This window comes from Mustela nivalis (genome assembly GCF_964662115.1).
Source record: "Mustela nivalis genome assembly, chromosome: 3".
In the NCBI taxonomy this organism is placed as follows: domain Eukaryota; kingdom Metazoa; phylum Chordata; class Mammalia; order Carnivora; family Mustelidae; genus Mustela; species Mustela nivalis.
Window position 1 is genome coordinate 141,748,074 of NC_139022.1, and position 17,342 is coordinate 141,765,415.

The window sequence follows — 17,342 nt, forward strand, 5'->3', positions numbered from 1 at the left end:
CCTTGTTCCATGAGTCCCAGTTGTTTAAGTCACCACAGTGGCACTATGTACTTGCTTACACGAACACCCGGCAGAAAACACGAGCTTTTCTCTTTCCTCCTTCTTGCTGAATTGGAAGGCATTGCTTGTGAATTGCAATTCTTTGATTTGTTCTCTTGATGGGCAAAACAGCATGGTCATTTCTTCCTCAATAAATGAAGTCTTAATGTCAAACAACTACTGAGAAAACAAAAGGTACTGTGCGAAATCCTGACTTTTAGGCCTGCCGCACAGGCTTACACAATGTCCTGTGCTTCCTTCAGAGTTTCACATGCCGTTATGAAGGTATATAGGCCTTCATCCGTCTCTTTGCTTTTCCCATATTCTCAAGAAAGGTGACCACTCATCCAGAGTGAGAAGTGAAATGGCAAGATTAGCTTGAATCCAGGTCTTTTAACATGCCCCATTGTTCAGCAACTCCTATTTTCTTAAGATACTATTTAATGGAAGGGTTTGCCTAGATTTGAATAGATTTGAAAGGTGGTATTTGCTCATAGCATGTTTTCCCTCTCTATATATTGGCCCTAAGAAGGAGGAGCTTCTCAGAGTATTAGGTGTGTAAGAGTCACATGCTATCAGAGTCAGAGAAACAGAAGCTGAGAGCTAACAGGAGGAGAGAGGTGGAGGCTCAGAGAGGAGTAGACGGTATTTCTTTAGTGTATCAGTGGAAGGCCATAGACTCAGCCTCAAACAGCAGTTGCAATTAGAAGAGATGCTTCATAATATAATTTTTTTTTCATAATATAATTTTTATCCTTCTTTAGAAGAATTTGTTTTCCTTTCAAATGAATATATACATACCAGTCTTTTCAAAAGAATGTAGCTTAGCAGTATAGTGAATATTGCTTCTCTCCTCATTCCAAAGTTAAGTTTTGAAGTCCACCTGTAGGGGCGCCTGGGTGGCTCAGTTGGTTAGGCAGCCTCCTTCAGCTTGGGTTATGATTCCAGAGTCCTGGGATTGAGCCACACATTGGGATCCTTGCTCGGCGGAGAGCCTGCTTCTCTCTCTCTCCCTCTGCCTGCTGCTCTACTTACTTGTGCTGTTTATCTCTCTGTCAAATAAATAAATAAAATCTTAAAAAAAAAAATGAAGTCCATCTATAAAGGAGAAAATCCTCAAGGATCGAACTTATTTCTGAACATCTTTTAGGATTTTTGTTACCATCGATTTGTATCTGACATCGAAGTGTTTCCCTGTTTCTTCCATGGTGCACAAGATGCAGTAGTTGGTTTGCTTTCAAGGGTCAGGTTGGGTAAGAAACATTCAACTTTCATATTAGAATCACACACAGGAGTAGATACACTCACACGCAGAAGTTCTGGAGAACTGAGACCTGTTGACGGGATCATGTCTTCCTTCTCTGGAACCATAAATGCATCACATAGAATGACTGTTAGTTACTATTCTGGTTGATTATATATGATACAAATATGATACAAATTCATTGCTCCCTGGTTAATTAGTAGGGCACCCGTAGGTGTAGTTATTTCAAACAAATAAAACTAAATACTTTTAACCATTTTTTTGTTTAAAAACCTTGTATCAAGACTAAGTGGAAATCACAAAAAAACCACTGACTAAAAATAAAACTTTATATGATACATATCTTTTCATAAATGACATCAGGTTTATATTTTTTGACTTAAGCTAGGGGCTGAATTGTATCCCCTCAAAATTCCTGTGTTGAAGTCCTCATGCTTAATGTGACTATATTTGGAGATAAGGATTTTATGAGGTAATTAAGGTTAAAGTGATGGGGGGTAGGGGTGGGGTACTAATGCAGTAGAGTTGGTGGCCTTTTAAGAGGAAGAGAGGCCATCTCCCTCCTGTCTTCCCTCCTCATAGCCCTGTGTGACACCTCAGGAAGGTAGCCATCTGCAAGCCAGGAAGAAAGCCTTCACCAGAAACTGACCATGGTGGCGCCCTGATTTTGAACTTTTCGTCCCCCAGAACTCTGAGAGAGAAATTTGTGTTTAAGCCATCTAGTCTGTGGTAATTTGTGATGGCAGCCCAAGCAGACTAGAGCAGCTTATAAACCTGAAATTTCAAAAGCTTCTTATCACCACCTTCTTCCAGTAAATGAAAAGAGAATTGTTCATCTTCGCTGCTACAGTGTGATATCTGAGGGACCTGGTGCTTCTCCAGCACTCAGCTGAATTGCTCCAGTGAATATACTTCTCAGGATTTTTTTTCAACTCCCTGTTTGATATTTATATTTTATGAATTTTGAACTATTTTGAACATGAATATTTATTTGAAATTAATATTTCAATACTTGGTTTTAACATGTTTTCGTAATTATTTCAAGTGAAGTTGAGGGGAAAAAATACAAAACTTCAGACCTCTGGTTTTTTTCTTGGAGGTGGTAAGGACATGATTCAAACAAAAATAACTTTATAGCCATATCTAAATGCCTACTTAAAAAAAAAAAATCACTGGTAGACTGAAATTATCCAACTCCCCAAGATATCTTTGAAGAATTGTGCATAAAAATGAAAAGCTTGGGGCGCCTGAGTGGCACAGTGGGTTAAAGCCTCTTCCTTTGGCTCGGGTCATGATCCCAGGGTCCTGGGATCGAGCCCCACATTGGGCTTGCTGCTCATCAGGGAGCCTGCTTCCCCCCTCCCTCTCTCTCTGCGTGCCTCTCTGCCTACTTGTGATCTCTGCCTGTCGAATTAATAAATAAATAAAATCTTAAAAAAAAAAAGAAAGAAAAGCTTGACTTAAGTACCCCACACAGACTGCCCATTATAACCAGCAGCCCTGAATGCATTATGTGTTTGGTTCCATGACCTGTGTTTCCTTCACTATCCCTCTCAGCTTTCCACCTAGCTTTTCCAAAATGTTTAAAAATATTTAATCTTCAGGAGTATTACTCTTTTAAAGAGTGCCTAAACTTGTCCCAACTGTAGAATTTCTGTATCCTGTACTTTTCTGTGTCATGTATTTTACTGAAAGTGAGCATACCTCCTGGCTTGTATGTTGTGATTCTAGTGTACCTAGTTTAGGGCCCTTTTCGTTGCTCCTAGAAAGGTTATCTTTCAAAGGTTTAAATTAATCAATGTTTTAAAAATCGAGTTCACTTACATTTTTTGGTGTTCTGACAGCTTACAATACTGCCTATACCCTGTGCCCAATTTTCCACAGATTATCTACTTGATTTAGAATGAATATCTAGAAGAGGAGATGTAAATTTTTTTTCCTTCCCTCATCAACATTTTATAATTTTCCTACATTTAAAAATACAAGGAAGGAGATATTCAACTTGAGTTTCAGAAAGTGCTATTATGGAGGTTTGCAAGTGAAAAGAATACTTGTCAGGCAGTAGAATTTTGCATTAGCACTTAATGTTGGCACCTATTTGCTTGTTTTTTGGTTCCCTTTTAAGATCCATGGTTATATTCGATTTTCTTTCAGTTCTTTATTCTATGGTTATTGGGTTGGATGGTTTTGGTTCTGTTCAACAATGGATGCTTTGAGTAACAAACTTCAATGCATAATTATCCAGTGAAATCATAGCGAAGTGATGAGATGACAAAAAGCCAACTTATCTCCAGGAACTAAAAATAATGCTATAATATAGGCATTAATTCATACATGAATATTCTATCATCTGACTTTATCCTGATCATTTTACATGTTTATATAAATTAAAATGTAGTTACTAATTGTTGAAATATTGCTTGCTGTTCATCTTTTTACTTGCTTTTTTCAAAGCACTAAGTTTGATATTTTAATGAAATTCATGAACTACTGAGTCTTTTGTATTAAATAAGGTATTGTAGCAATTCATTTAAAAATCACTTTTTCCTTTGTCAGTATTGTTAATTTACAGTAACATTTAATTACAGTAACAATTTAAAGTTATGTTACACTGATTTTCATACTAGCAGGGTTATAGTCATGCTTCTTAAGATTTAATAGTTTACATTAGCAAAGAATTTTTGGTAGTTGAAAATGATGCTCATTCTAATTGTTTAGGAATTGTGCCCTATGTTTTATTTTAGTGAGTGTAGTCATTTTAACAGTCTTAGGGAGATAGTAATTTTGGAGGAAGCTTCTGTTTCACATACTTGTGTGAGGAAGTTGGATATTTACAGCGGGCTAGTGCTCTTAAAACTAGTATACGGGGCACTAGTAATGCCTTCTTCTGGACAGTTAACCCTTGAACTACCCATGGGATTGGAGCCCCTACTCCCATGCCAACAAGAATCTGCTTAGAACTTTTGATTCTCCAAAACCCTTATAGCCTACTGTTGACTAGAAGCCTTGCCAATAACATCAACAGTTGATTAATGCACATATTTTTACATACTGCTTTTTATAATAAAGTAACCTAGAGAAAAGAAAATGTTACTAAGAAAATCATAAGGGGAAATACATTTAGTACTTCACTGTGTTTATCAAAAATAATCCACGTAGGGGGACTCAGTGGGTTAAGCCTCTGCCTTCAGCTCAGGTCATGATCTCAGGGTCCTGGGATCGAGCCCTGCATCAGGCTCTCTCCTCACCAGGGGGCCTGCTTCCCCCTTTCTCTCTGCCTTCCTCTCTGCCTACTTATAATCTCTCTCTCTGTCAAATAAATAAATAAAATCTTTAAAAAAATAATCCATGTATAAGCAGGCCTACACACTTCAAATCTTTGTTGTACAAGGGTCAACTGTATATCTAAATAGAAGTTTAAAATAAAACTCATTCCTGAAGGAGAGTGATTGAGCTCTTAGCATATGTCGTTTGGTGATTTGAAGGATGAGTGTATATTCATGTTTTTCTTACTGTGTTGACAGTGAGTTACATAGAGGGCGTGCAGCCGCTTCTGCTGCCTGGTTCCTCCTGTGTTGTAAACGTTACTGTTACTCAAATCAGCCTATGGAGTAAGCACTATATATATTCTAAGCAAAAGGTGTTTTGAGGATTTTGAGTTGAATGTGACACATTCATGCTTAGGAGCAAATGGGGTTCAGCATCAAAAGAAAACAAATCGACAGTTTGGGAATGAGGAATAACTCACTGTGTTTGCTTTTGTTTTTTGGGTTTTTTTCCCCTTATAATATTAACCTTAAAAGGGGATATAAATAATGGACAAATAAAATTAAATTCGAAAGAATATAATGTGGGCAGGCCCTTTAAATACTGTAAATTCTATTGTTTGAAAGAAATAATTAGTTTAGAATTTAGATTCATTGTAATCAAATTAACATAATTCAAGAAAGACACATAATTCAAGAAAGTCATGTGTTCTTCCCACAATCCTTTATTAATTACATCTTTTGAAAGGAATGGTTTCTCAGATTCCAGAATCCACGAAAATGTTCACAAATGCATTGTAAAGTATTCTTTGAAATGTAGTTAAAAGTCTGAGGTCATGATAGGCCCCTCCACACAACCTCTGCCCCGCACCCCCCTGCCACCACCATGGAGTAAAAACCTCACAACTTTGCCGAGTAACAGAGGACAGCTTACATGGATTGAGGTTGACAATTTAAAAGAGAATGCTGGATAAGTCTGAAGGTACTTACACACTGGTAAGTCTAACAGTTTTATCAGTTGTGTTTTATAGATCCAAAGCTCTATTTATGCATGTAAATTAAGTAATGAGAACCCCACAGGAACACTTAGCATAAAGGCTTGAACATTTTTTCCCTTAGAACAGTGCATTTTCCCTACAGAATGTCTAACATGGGGATACTAAATTCCTTCAGACCCTTTTAATCCTTTATGCCTTATTGTTTGAAAGGTGGGTTGCTCTGTGCTGAGTCTTTACATGGACTCAGTTTCTGAGTACATTTTTTCTGAGGAATTCTTCCATGGAGTCCACCGCCACCACTCTGGTCTCTGATTAGTGACAAACCTTTGAAAACCTTGATGAACTGTCTATCAGGGTGAATTTCTCTTTGGGCAACTTTTTAAGTTGCTGTTTTGCAGCCACGTGTTCTGTTACTTGAAGGCATTCCTACCACATTCTTTGTTCCGCAGCAGACCTCTTCCTCCCAGTTTCTCAAACTGGGCCTTGCATTCCACTCAAAACAAGTCTAACGTTTGAAGACTTCAATCCGCATAAACGAGTTGACGATAAAGAGAAGTTTATCAGTAGTCTTAATTTGTCTCTACTGAGTCTGTATTTTTGATGATGAAGCATAACCAAATTATCTTTGAGGTTACTTTGAAACGTCCATAAGAGCAGGGGGAGTTTCTGCTGAGCGGAAGAGTCTTGTCAACCCACGTATCACGTGGCACCAAAATGGTCCAGTGGTTAGCCTTTTCATGAGTGGAGTCATAAGTGATGTCTGCCTCCATGGATGTTTTTGTTCATAGTCTGGAGAATTTACAAAAGACCACTCCTACATGGGAACCAATTAAAATTAAGAATTTTATTAGTTCATTCAGTTTCATCTCATATGTGTTGCAGTTACATACCTCCAGGATATATTAGAACTTACTACCTTGTAACAAAGGTGTCAACTAAAAATGTAATGTTTTGGCTTCAGGAAGATGATTTTTACAAGATTCTTTTTTTCAGTATGATTTAATTCTCTGGTGAGCATCACCTTCTCAGAGATAGTTTATGTGTATTTTTGGTCATTATTTGAAGGAACTTGTCACAAAATCTTTAATATATTTTACAAACTGCATCAGTAACTTTCTATCCCATTACCGTATATACTGCCCTGATTTCTTCCTTTGCCTGAGGATCTGCCAGGGACTATGTGAGGTGCTCATTTAATCCTCATACCAATTAAGTGGTCTGTGTGGAAGTGCTACATACACTTACCCAGATATATTATTTATTATGGATAGATATCAGAAAGCTAGTATATTAAAAGACAGACTGCAAAGTCAGTATGGAAATCCATGTCTGTCTGATTCCAGATCTCATACTCTTACCTAGGGCCATAGGCTTCATTTTACCACATTGTGTATGGTGTATGGTAATGAAGGTTTTACCTGACCTTAAGCTTATACTTTAAATATAAGGCTAAATATTTTTGGCTTTAAAGCCCCATATAAAATATATTATAGTTCCTTTGAAACTAAATGCATATATATTTAACCAAGGCATTATTTTGTTCTAACTTCTGTTTTTTGTTTTTCATCTTAGCTGTCTTGTGAATAAGATGTTAAATGACCATTATAGAAGATTTAAGAAAAATAGTATTAAATTAGAAAAAGATAATATGCACCTCTCTGTTTATTGTAGTATTATTTGCAGTAGCCAAGTTACGGAAGCAACCCAAATGTCCATTGATAGATGAAGGGATAAAGAAGATGAGGTGTTGTGTGTACACATACATACATACACACACAGTGGAATAGTAGTCATGAAAAAGAATGAGATCTTGCCATTTGTGAATGTGGATGGACCTAGAGGTTATCCTGATAAGTGAAATAAGTCAAAGAGACAAATAGTGTGATTTCACTTATATGTTCAATCTATAAAAATAAAAAACAGAAGCAAATCCATAATACAGAGGACAAACCGAGGGTTGCCAGAAAGAGAGGTGGGGGGGTGGTCAAAAAGGTGTGAAGGGGAGTGGGAGATACAGGCTTTAGTTATGGAATGAATAAGTCACAGCGATCAAAGATACAGCATAGGGACTATATAGTCATTGGTGTTAGAATAGCATTGTATGGTGATACATGGTGGCTATAGTTCTGATGAGCATAGCATAATGTATAGATTTGTGGGATCACTTTGTTGTACACCTTAAACTGATGTAACATTTATGCCAACTATATTTTTTAAGAAAAGCAGTGTTAGTTAAAACCTCATAGAAGTCCATATGAAGAAGCTTCATGTCTGCTTGGGGAAGAACCCATCAGTTTTCTCAGGTTCCTTGTTTGGCTGGTGACGGTAACAGACTCTTACGGTTGGAAGAATTTTCTGTATTTATTCTCTCTAACTTGGCAAAGATCATGAGCGTTGATCTTGGTCATCTAAATTAAGAGCTTCTCTGGGCCAGAAGACTTGAATTCATTTAAAGCAAAAGGGTGTTTAGGGCAACCCATGGCTTTTCTTGTCCTCCTGTGTACAGCGCTGAGAACCATTCTGTCAGGTCCATGTTGGGTTTTTGTCCGTGTTTCTCTTCAGCTTGGTAGGTCTTAGAATCTTCTGGTACTTAAAGTTCTACTTCTCTGATGTGCTGAATTTGTATTTCTAGACCTTTTGTGTCCCACGAGGACATAAAACCCCGGGGATGTAAGGAATAAGAAACTAAAAACATGGAGACGTTGTGAGGATTGCTATCATTGAGACATTGGATGGTGATTATGGGCAAATGGACTCTGTTAATTTAAAATTCTTTTTACCTTTTATCTACTTATACATATCTTTTATTTGAGAGTTATTGTACCAGGTCTAATTTTAAAATAAAGCTATACAGTTAAATAGGGAAGATCACAATGAAGAAGAACATAGATTTTACTCCATACCCCTAATACCATCAAATTAAAATCCCCTTGAATTGGCGAATGGTCAAAACTGACAGCTCTGAAAACTTGTGCCTTAACACCATAGCAATTTGTCTTATCTCTCCGATTGCAGAAGGACATTGAAGTTCATACAGATTTCAGTGCTTTCAGGCATCAAACTTTACAAAAGTAAATGCAAATTAAAAGTTGACAGAATGTCATTTCAATCCTTACCTTCTGTATTATTCTCCCCTTCTTCTTGGTTGTTTTTAAACTTTCTGTTGAATCCCCAGCATTTTGGGGGGGGGCAATCTGTGATTTATGAACTGTGTTAATTCCTCCTCCACCATGTTGAGGAGGAGAAAAAGAATGATAATGATCTTATCAGCAAAACACCACACAGTGAGTTAAGTGTCATCACTGTTCTCATTCCATAGATGAGGCTCAGGTGGCAAGCAGTTGATGTGGTGTTTGAATACCAGTATTTGTTCAGACATGGGATTTTTTTTTTTTTTTAACATGGAGATCGGGCATATAGTAAAGGTCCTAATGAACAGTAAAATTTCCAGATTTGTGAAGTGGAAGAGAGGCTAACACAGAGTGTGACTATTCATACTAGCACCTGATGAATCAAAGAGTTCCACTCTGGTTTCTCTCTGTGGCCAGCACGTTGGAGACTGGCAGGCAAAACCCAGAATGGCGGGGCCCCACCCAGTCTCCATGATACATCTTGGCATTCCTACTGAAGCTCTTGAGAAGCTGGAATGTTAGAGAAACTCAGGAGAGGCTTGGTCGTCGACATGCGTGCTGTGCTTGCCGTGCTTGCCGGCAGTGCTACATTCCCACCTGGCTGATGCAACGGTTACTTGTTCCTGCTAGCTGGAGCCACCTTCATGTCTCTTGGCTTTTCTTTTAATCAAGGGAGATGAGAAGGTGGAAAACATTTCTTTAGGGTTTAAATGATGTCAGTAATTGGCAATAGGGAAAAGGAAATTTAATCTGGGAGGATCACAGAGTCATTGGCCTTTTCCTTTCATCTACTTACATATACTTATACTGACACCATCAGACTGTTCCCATTTGCTTTACCCAGGACGTGACTTTGTTGACTGCATGTAGGGCTTGCCCATGTTTCTATATGAAGGCATCTTCCAGTCCTCTCCTGAAGGAAAATGTTAGCGCGTTTACTTGCTGTGGATTTAATGCATTGCACAACACGGGAGTTTGCTCCAGAGTTGGAGTCTTCTTGTATATGGTGTGAGAAGTTCAAAATTACCCTTTATTTATACAGCCTTTGGCAGTTTGGGCAATGCATTTTGTCACCTGTTTGCTGTCTTACGAAGAGCTGGAAAGTTTATGAAGAAATAGAAAATATGACTTTGAGCCCTTGACATTTTAAAATAAATGTACATATTGTTAGTGACAGATTGCTAAACTTGGCTTTAGACACTTAGCTATGTTTCTTGCCAAAAGTAATCCAGATGTGCATAATTTACCCGGCTGCCATATGTGCACTGACATGTCTTTCTATAATCAACTGTCTGTTCAGTATGGTTACAGTTAAATGTTCTTTTTTATCAACAATCTTTTGAAATAGCACTGGCTTAATAACTTATTTTAAATTTAACAACTTCTCAAAAAGTAATGCACATCCCGTTTGGCTTTAAACCTGAGTGACCAGACGTGTTGAGTATCCAGAAAAGACATTGACAACCCCAGTTCTCTGTGGCCCTGTGGAAAATCTAGGATACCAGGTTCAGTGTGTGATTCTGTTTTGCTGAGCTTCTTACAAGCAGGGAACGGAATGTATATATAGCCAGTAAATGTCCTCAAAGCCACCATGAGTAAGATCTCTAATGAAGTAATTCATTTTAGTGAGTAAACAAGTGCAAAAAAGAAATCCTGATACAGGATGAAATAAATATAAGAAAAGAGGATGCTTTTATTTCATTCACTAACTCAGTATCTTTTGTGCTAAGTGCTGGTGACATCTGTGACTTTTCTTCACATGAGTTACGGAGCTGTAGTGATTGCCAAGCCCTATCTTTTTGTTGAAGAAAGGCATTCATTTCCAGAGAAATCAATAGAGAAATTTTCTGGAGAAAATGTATGTATCATAGGAAATACTACTTCTCTACTACCACTTGTTATTGATACTTAAAAATCACTGTGGAGAAATTTAGACCACATGACAAAGCACTTGATTGTAACTATCCCTGAGAGATAGTTACCTTGAAACCATGTCCTTGTTTTGTATACTCGGTGACACTGAGCCACTATCATGTCTAGACAGGGGTGTTGTCGACCATGTGTGTCCTTGTTTGTATTTGTTCACAGCTGCAATTAAGTTTTTCACACTGTCCCCATCTGTGGAGGCTGGCTGCGCAGTGACCTTGGCCAGTTCAAAGTCTGTTTAAGCCCATGTGTGGAGAGAACTCAGAGCACAGATGGTAGGACAGATGATGGGGAACCGCAGTGCTAGTGACCAGACTGCTCCTAGCCAGCCTATCCCGTCTGCAGTATGATTTTAAAAGATGTATCCTTTAAAAAAAAAAAAAAGAGAGAGAGAGAGAGACAGATAATAAAATAAAAATAAATAAAAAGATATATCCTGCAACCTACAATATTAGGACGAAAACTGGCTCATAGTTAAGTTCGGATATCCTGACCAAGATGATAGGGATCAGTGGCATTCTTGCAGGGGGATCTCTTCTTTATTATCATCGCAGGCAACGTGGAGCTCTTGTCCCCTAGTCAGCTGCCACTTTCCCCTGTGCGGTTCAACAGGAGGTTCTGAACGCGAGTGCACCAAAAAAGCACAGAGGCCCATAAGAATTGCAGGTTTCTCTCTTGAGTGCTGCAGCTTGGGTCTGGTTTTGAAAACAGAATATGCATTTGAAAAAAAAAAAAAATCTGACTTAGACTAAACTGTAACTGTTATTTACCCTGCCTGAGCTCACTTGTCAACTTGGAATCTTCTATGAATGATTTGCAGTTCTTCTCTACAAATTGGAATGTTCAAGCTCTGTCTTCTGCAAGCTGCCAATAATTTTTTATGATTAAAACATTCATTGGTATATCCACAGATTTTTTTTAACACACATAAATGTATATAATCATACAATTAAATTTTTAGAAGATTTATTATGACTATCATTATTACTATCACCATCTATTTTTGGCTTTTCCTATCAATTCTGAATTAATAAAAATTTCCCAAATCACTAGATTCATCCACATTTAGAGAACTTTTTTTTTTTACTTTCAGTAATTTTGTGAATGCTATGTTATCTCACAGAAGCCCATGATTCTTTAAAATAAATTATATATTAATACAACATTTTGGAAATAACAATGAGAACAGCAATTATAACAAATACGTATTAAGCCTGTGTATTGTGCTTGGTAGTGTCCTGACTGCTTTACTTGGTTTGCATTACTTTGATACTTTAACAAAAAGATGAGGTGAGCGTCATTACTGGCCTAACTTTACGGATGAGGGTGGTAAGTTACCTAAAGTCACACAACTAGGAAGTGGCATAGCAGAGCTAGACACCGGAGGGGTATAGCTCCAGGACCCCATTTCCCCTTTACCGTCTCCAACAATACCAATATTAACATGTCAGTCTTAAAAAGAGCCTGTGCAAGATGTCATAGCAATGAGATGACATGATCCTGATAAAATTTCCACCTTTTATCCTTGGGAAGTTGCAATTAAGATAAATATACCTCAGGGAGTGCCTGGGAGGCTCAGTGGGTTAAGCCGCTGCCTTCAGCTCAGGTCATGATCTTGGGGTCCTGGGATCAAGTCCCACATCGGGCTCTCTGCTCAGCGGGGAGCCTGCTTCCCTCTCTCTCTCTCTCACTCTGCCAGCCTCTCTACCTACCTGTGATCTCTCTCTGTCAAATAAATAAATAAAATCTTTAAAAATAAACAAACAAACAAACAAACAAATAAATAAACAAACAAACCTCGGGATATCGTCTATTTTGTTAAGGCTGATGCCCCTGTCTGCTAATTTGCTGCCTGTTAAGGGTGTATCTTGCTTGGCCCACCTGTTGAAGTCACTCTGTAAACCTGGGACCAATGTTATATAATCGTTCATTCTTCCAACAAGTTAGAAATTAGAGATACATACAGAAGACCTAATCTGTTTCCTCATCAAGTTCACATAGAGTGGCCCATATGAGAGTGGCTGATTTTCTAGAAATGTAGGGAAGAATTGACTTTCTAGAGAGTATTTTGGAAGTATGTGGAATTGTCCCTATTAATTTTTTGAATTATATTTTTCTTTTTCTCAGTGTCAGTGCTAGTTGCATCTTATATCCAGATGCTGAACATCTAAGCCTCCTTGTTTTACTTCATAAATTTCTCTTCCCGTACTCTACCTGCACTCTTGTTTTCACTAGAGTTTGATAAATGGAAAAAAGATACTATGGAGTGAGATGTCTTGGCTCAGATCTTAAGTCTACTGCCCTTTCACTAGAGGGGTGGTAGGCAAGTTCTCGGAGCCATCATTTCCTTATCCTCCTGGCCTATATTGAAGATACCGTCAGAGAACAATGTCAAGACACAGCCTTGAAATGCTGACACTTTAGAGGAAGAGCTAGATATAAAAGTTCCCAGCAAGTGATTAGGTACTATGGCAGTGGTATGAGCCACCTGCTCCAAGGGCGTAGAGGTGAGTCCTGAGTTTTGGTGAGTGACTGAGTGACACTTAAGAAAGGGAACTCAGTGGGCGCCTGGGTGGCTCAGCAGGTTAAAGCCTCTGTCTTCGGCTCAGGTCATGATCCCGGGGTTTGGGGATCAAGCCCCGCATCGGGCTCTCTGCTCCGCAGAGAGCCTGCTTCCTCCTCTCTCTCTCTGCCTGCTTCTCTGCCTACTTGTGATCTTTGTCTGTCAAATAAATAAATAAATAATCTTAAATTTAGGAAAAAAAAAAAAAAGTGGGGCAACTCAAGTGTAGAAGACCTCTTGTGAGATGTGCCCTGGTCAGCACAGGGGGTGATTTTCTAAATGTTCATTTATTAATTGACTTCTATTGCTGGGCCGACCTTGTGCAATTTGCTGGAGATGACAGAGGCCACGGGTACTGCTCCAGGAAAACACTGAATTGTCCATTGCTCTGAACATTAAGTAGAAGCAGTTGAGTTTTTGTGGGCAGATGCTGTGGCATAAACATTGGATGCACCGTGATTAGACCTTCCTAGCCTCAATAAATGCATTTAAATAGGTATTAACTTGGTAGCTTTTTATTTTAAAATCTCCATTTTGATGCACATGAACTAAGAAAAAGGTGAATGTATAAACAGCTTGCAGATGCACTCTCTCATGCCTGCAAGCAAGACGTATATCCCTGCTTTTGTGAAATCTTTAATCAGATCATCTGTTAGTACAAGTAGTTCAGTTCACAAATAATGCGTCGTTTTTAAACAGCTGTTACACAAGTGTAAGTTTCATGCTTCTATTTTTCACTGCAATGAGGCAAATACTAGAGAAAATTATCAGGAAAAATCTCTCTCCTCATCTCTTCCTAAAATGCAGTGTCAATAGCATATATTGTCAAATCTTAGTAATAATAACACCCATGAAATACTACTTCCTCAGAGGAGTCAGAAAAATATTTTGATGTTTAGCAAATGCTATCCCAACACTGGAGGGACTGCCAATTTCCTGTTAGATGTTGCATCAGTTTTTTCCCACTGCATGTAGCGATTGAGCAAACATCAAATTTTAATCTATAAGTAATTTACATATATTCTTTTTGGTTGTAGTTTTTAATACATCTAAAATATTTAAAAGGAATCTCTCTTTTTTTTTTAAAAAAAAAGATTTTATTTATTTATTTGACAGAGAGAGATCACAAATAGGCAGAGAGGCAGACAGAGAGAGGGGGAAGTAGGCTCCCTCCTGAGCAGAGAGCCCGATGCAGGGCTCAATCCCAGGATCCTGAGATCATGACCTGAGCCAAAGGCAGAGGCTTAACCCACTGAGCCACCCAGGCACCCCTACTTCAGTATCCCGTAACCATCCCCCATGTTCATCAAAGCCATCTATGTTGGTGGTTATGGGGTCATTTCTTTGTTGCTCTTTTTCAGTAATCTTTTTCATTTATGTTGTAAAACAACATAACATAAAAATGCAGAAAGTAGAATAGAAACAAATTTACAATCCCATTATCCTAATAAGAGGTTTTGCAGTTTCTGCGCTGTTGACATTTGCGCTTGGAGAAGTCTTTCTTTTGAGGGTCATCTTGGATATTGTAGCATGTTTGGAGGTAGACCTGTAGTCTTGGCAAACTGAAAATACCTCCCAATTTGCCAGCCGTCCCCTGGGGATAAAACTGCCTCTCCACCTTTTGAGAATTGTGCTAATATGAAGCTATTATCAATTAAAGTGTTCCTGCCAGTTTTTCGATGTAAAGGATACGCAGGATGCCATATTCTAATTTTTATGTCCTAGAACCTCTAAGCATTCTGTCCTGTTAACTAGGTATCCAAATTATCACTTTTTAATTAGCCCCCTATTGAATTTGTTATGAATAACATGGCTAATAACATCTTTGTGCATATTTTCCACTTGAAAATCTCCTTTTAAAGTGTGTGCTGTATTGACGGTGAATTCTTTTCCTGATTTTTCTGTTACTATATGGAGCTTCAGCTTGGGTAAAGTGGAACCAAGAGTGGCTCTGTTCCTGGGAGATAAAGCTCTACTCAGTTATCTCTAAACTCTGTGAAAGTCTGTGTCCTTGTAAGACTAGAGAGTTTGCACATCCTGCAAGGTGACCTGCTAGGGAAGGGCTGGGCTCCCCTTTGCTCCTGGAAGGGCCCCCTTTCCGCGCCTGTGCCTCCAGTTCCATGTGTCCCCTGGTATGGGAAAGAGCAGGCTTTGGAATCAGAGATGTGGATTCTTTCATGCTCTCAACACTACTAGCTTTGTGATTTGAAGCAGGATACACTCTGCAACCCTCTCCTCATCTATAAGAAGAGAGGAAACAGGTTATTACACAGAGGTATTGTGATTCTTAAGAATAATGTTTTAAAACATCTAGCATAATAAGTCCTCAATAACTGATGGTTCAAGGTTGTAATAGTAAGAACAGCGTGGCTTCCTTTTCTTGATCTAAAACAGCATGGTCCCAAAATAGATGCAGACCACAAATGTGAGTCATAGAAGTAGTTTAAATTTTCTAGTAGCCACATTTAAATAAACAAAGAATAGGTAACATTTTAATAATCCATTTTAGTTAGCTCAGTATTTCCAAACATTGTAATTTCTGCATGTAATCAGTATTAAAACTTCTTTTTTTTTTTTGAAGATTTTATTTATTTATTTGACAGACAGAGATCACAAGTAGGCAGAGAGGCAGGCAAGAGAGAGGGGGAAGCAGGCTCCCTGCCGAGCAGAGAGCCTGATGTGTGACTCGATCTCAGGACCCTAGGATCACGACCTGAGCGGAAAGCAGAGGCTTGAACCCACTGAGCCACCACCCAGGCGCCCCCAGTATTAAAAATTCTTAATGAGATGTTTTATTTTCAAAGTCTTTGAATGTGACATGCATTGTGATAGGAAATGTGATTTTGTACTTAACAGCACAACCTGGCTTGGACCAGCCACATTTTAGGAGCAGGATATTGGCTAACATTGCCCTTAGCAATATTTGCAAGATGTCAGGTTAACATGTGTATTATTGGCAAATAAGTTATTAAACACAATAGCCATGTCTCCCTTAGAGATCAAGTAGTTTTAGTTACCTTTGAATTGGCCTTTTTTTTTTTTTTTTAAGATTTTATTTATTTGAGAGAGAAAGTGAGCACACACTTTCTCTCTCAAGGCCAGAGGAAGAGAGAGAGCATCTGCCCCGGACTCCCCGCTGAATGTGGAGCCCACTACAGGACTCGATCCCACTAGCCCAATCAAGATCATGATCCCAGCTAAAATCACAGGTCAGATGCTCAACTGACTGAGCCACCCAGGTGTTCTACCCTACTGCCTTTTTTCTTTTTCTTTTTCTTTTTTATTTTTAAGATTTTATTTATTTATTTGACAAAGAGAGATCACAAGTAGGCAGAGAGGCAGGCAGAGAGAGGCGGAAGCAGGCTCCCCGCTGAGCAGAGAGCCCGATGCGGGACTCCATCCCAGGACCCTGAGATCATGACCTGAGCCGAAGGCAGCGGCTTAACCCACTGAGCCACCCAGGTGCCCACTGCCTTTTTTCTTAAAGCAGGAGAGAAAATTTAAAACTCCTATGTTTCAAACTGCACTTCTCCATTTTGTTTAGTTCTGTAGTTTATAGAGAGAGTTTACAGGTACTACCATCTTAATGCGGATTATATTTGATTTGCTGTTCAGTTTAATGTTTGACTTCGTGCAGATATTCCCATTCAGCAAATCTGTGGCGCCCCAAGTGGGCACTGGCATATTCTCTTCTGTTGACTCTTCGGTATTTGGGCAACTTCCACGGGCAGGGGTCATATTATCCCCACTTTCCAAACAAGGAAATTAAGGCAGAGTGCCCGGATCCCAGGCCTGAGATGACACATGTAGGAGGTGGCAGAGTTGGGATAAGAATTCAAGAGAGCCACTGTAGAGCTTCGTGCCCTTACAAAGGTGGAGCCGTACCGGCTTGTTCTCCAAGCTTGTTTGTCTCAACACGATCCAATTCTGTTTATTTGTCTCATCGTAATACGTGGCCAGGACTTGTTATTCCCCGTAGATGGTCACATCTCCTGCTGAGATTTCTACAGCTATGCTAAAATGCTAAGAGCATTGGTTTTGTTTGTTTGTTTGTTTGTTTGTTTGTTGTGGATGTCGGGGAACTGGCAGAAGAGTGTATGGGGGTCACAGGCCACATTCGGAAGGAATCGTGCCCTTTGTATCTTTCTGTAGAGG

The 17,342-nt window shown here is 38.9% G+C and overlaps 1 protein-coding gene across 3 annotated transcripts in view; it reads left to right on the top strand.

The window, feature by feature from the left end:
* Window positions 1-17,342, top strand: part of ARL15 (ARF like GTPase 15) — a 392,574-nt gene that overhangs the window by 222,125 nt on the left and 153,107 nt on the right. The window lies entirely within an intron of this gene.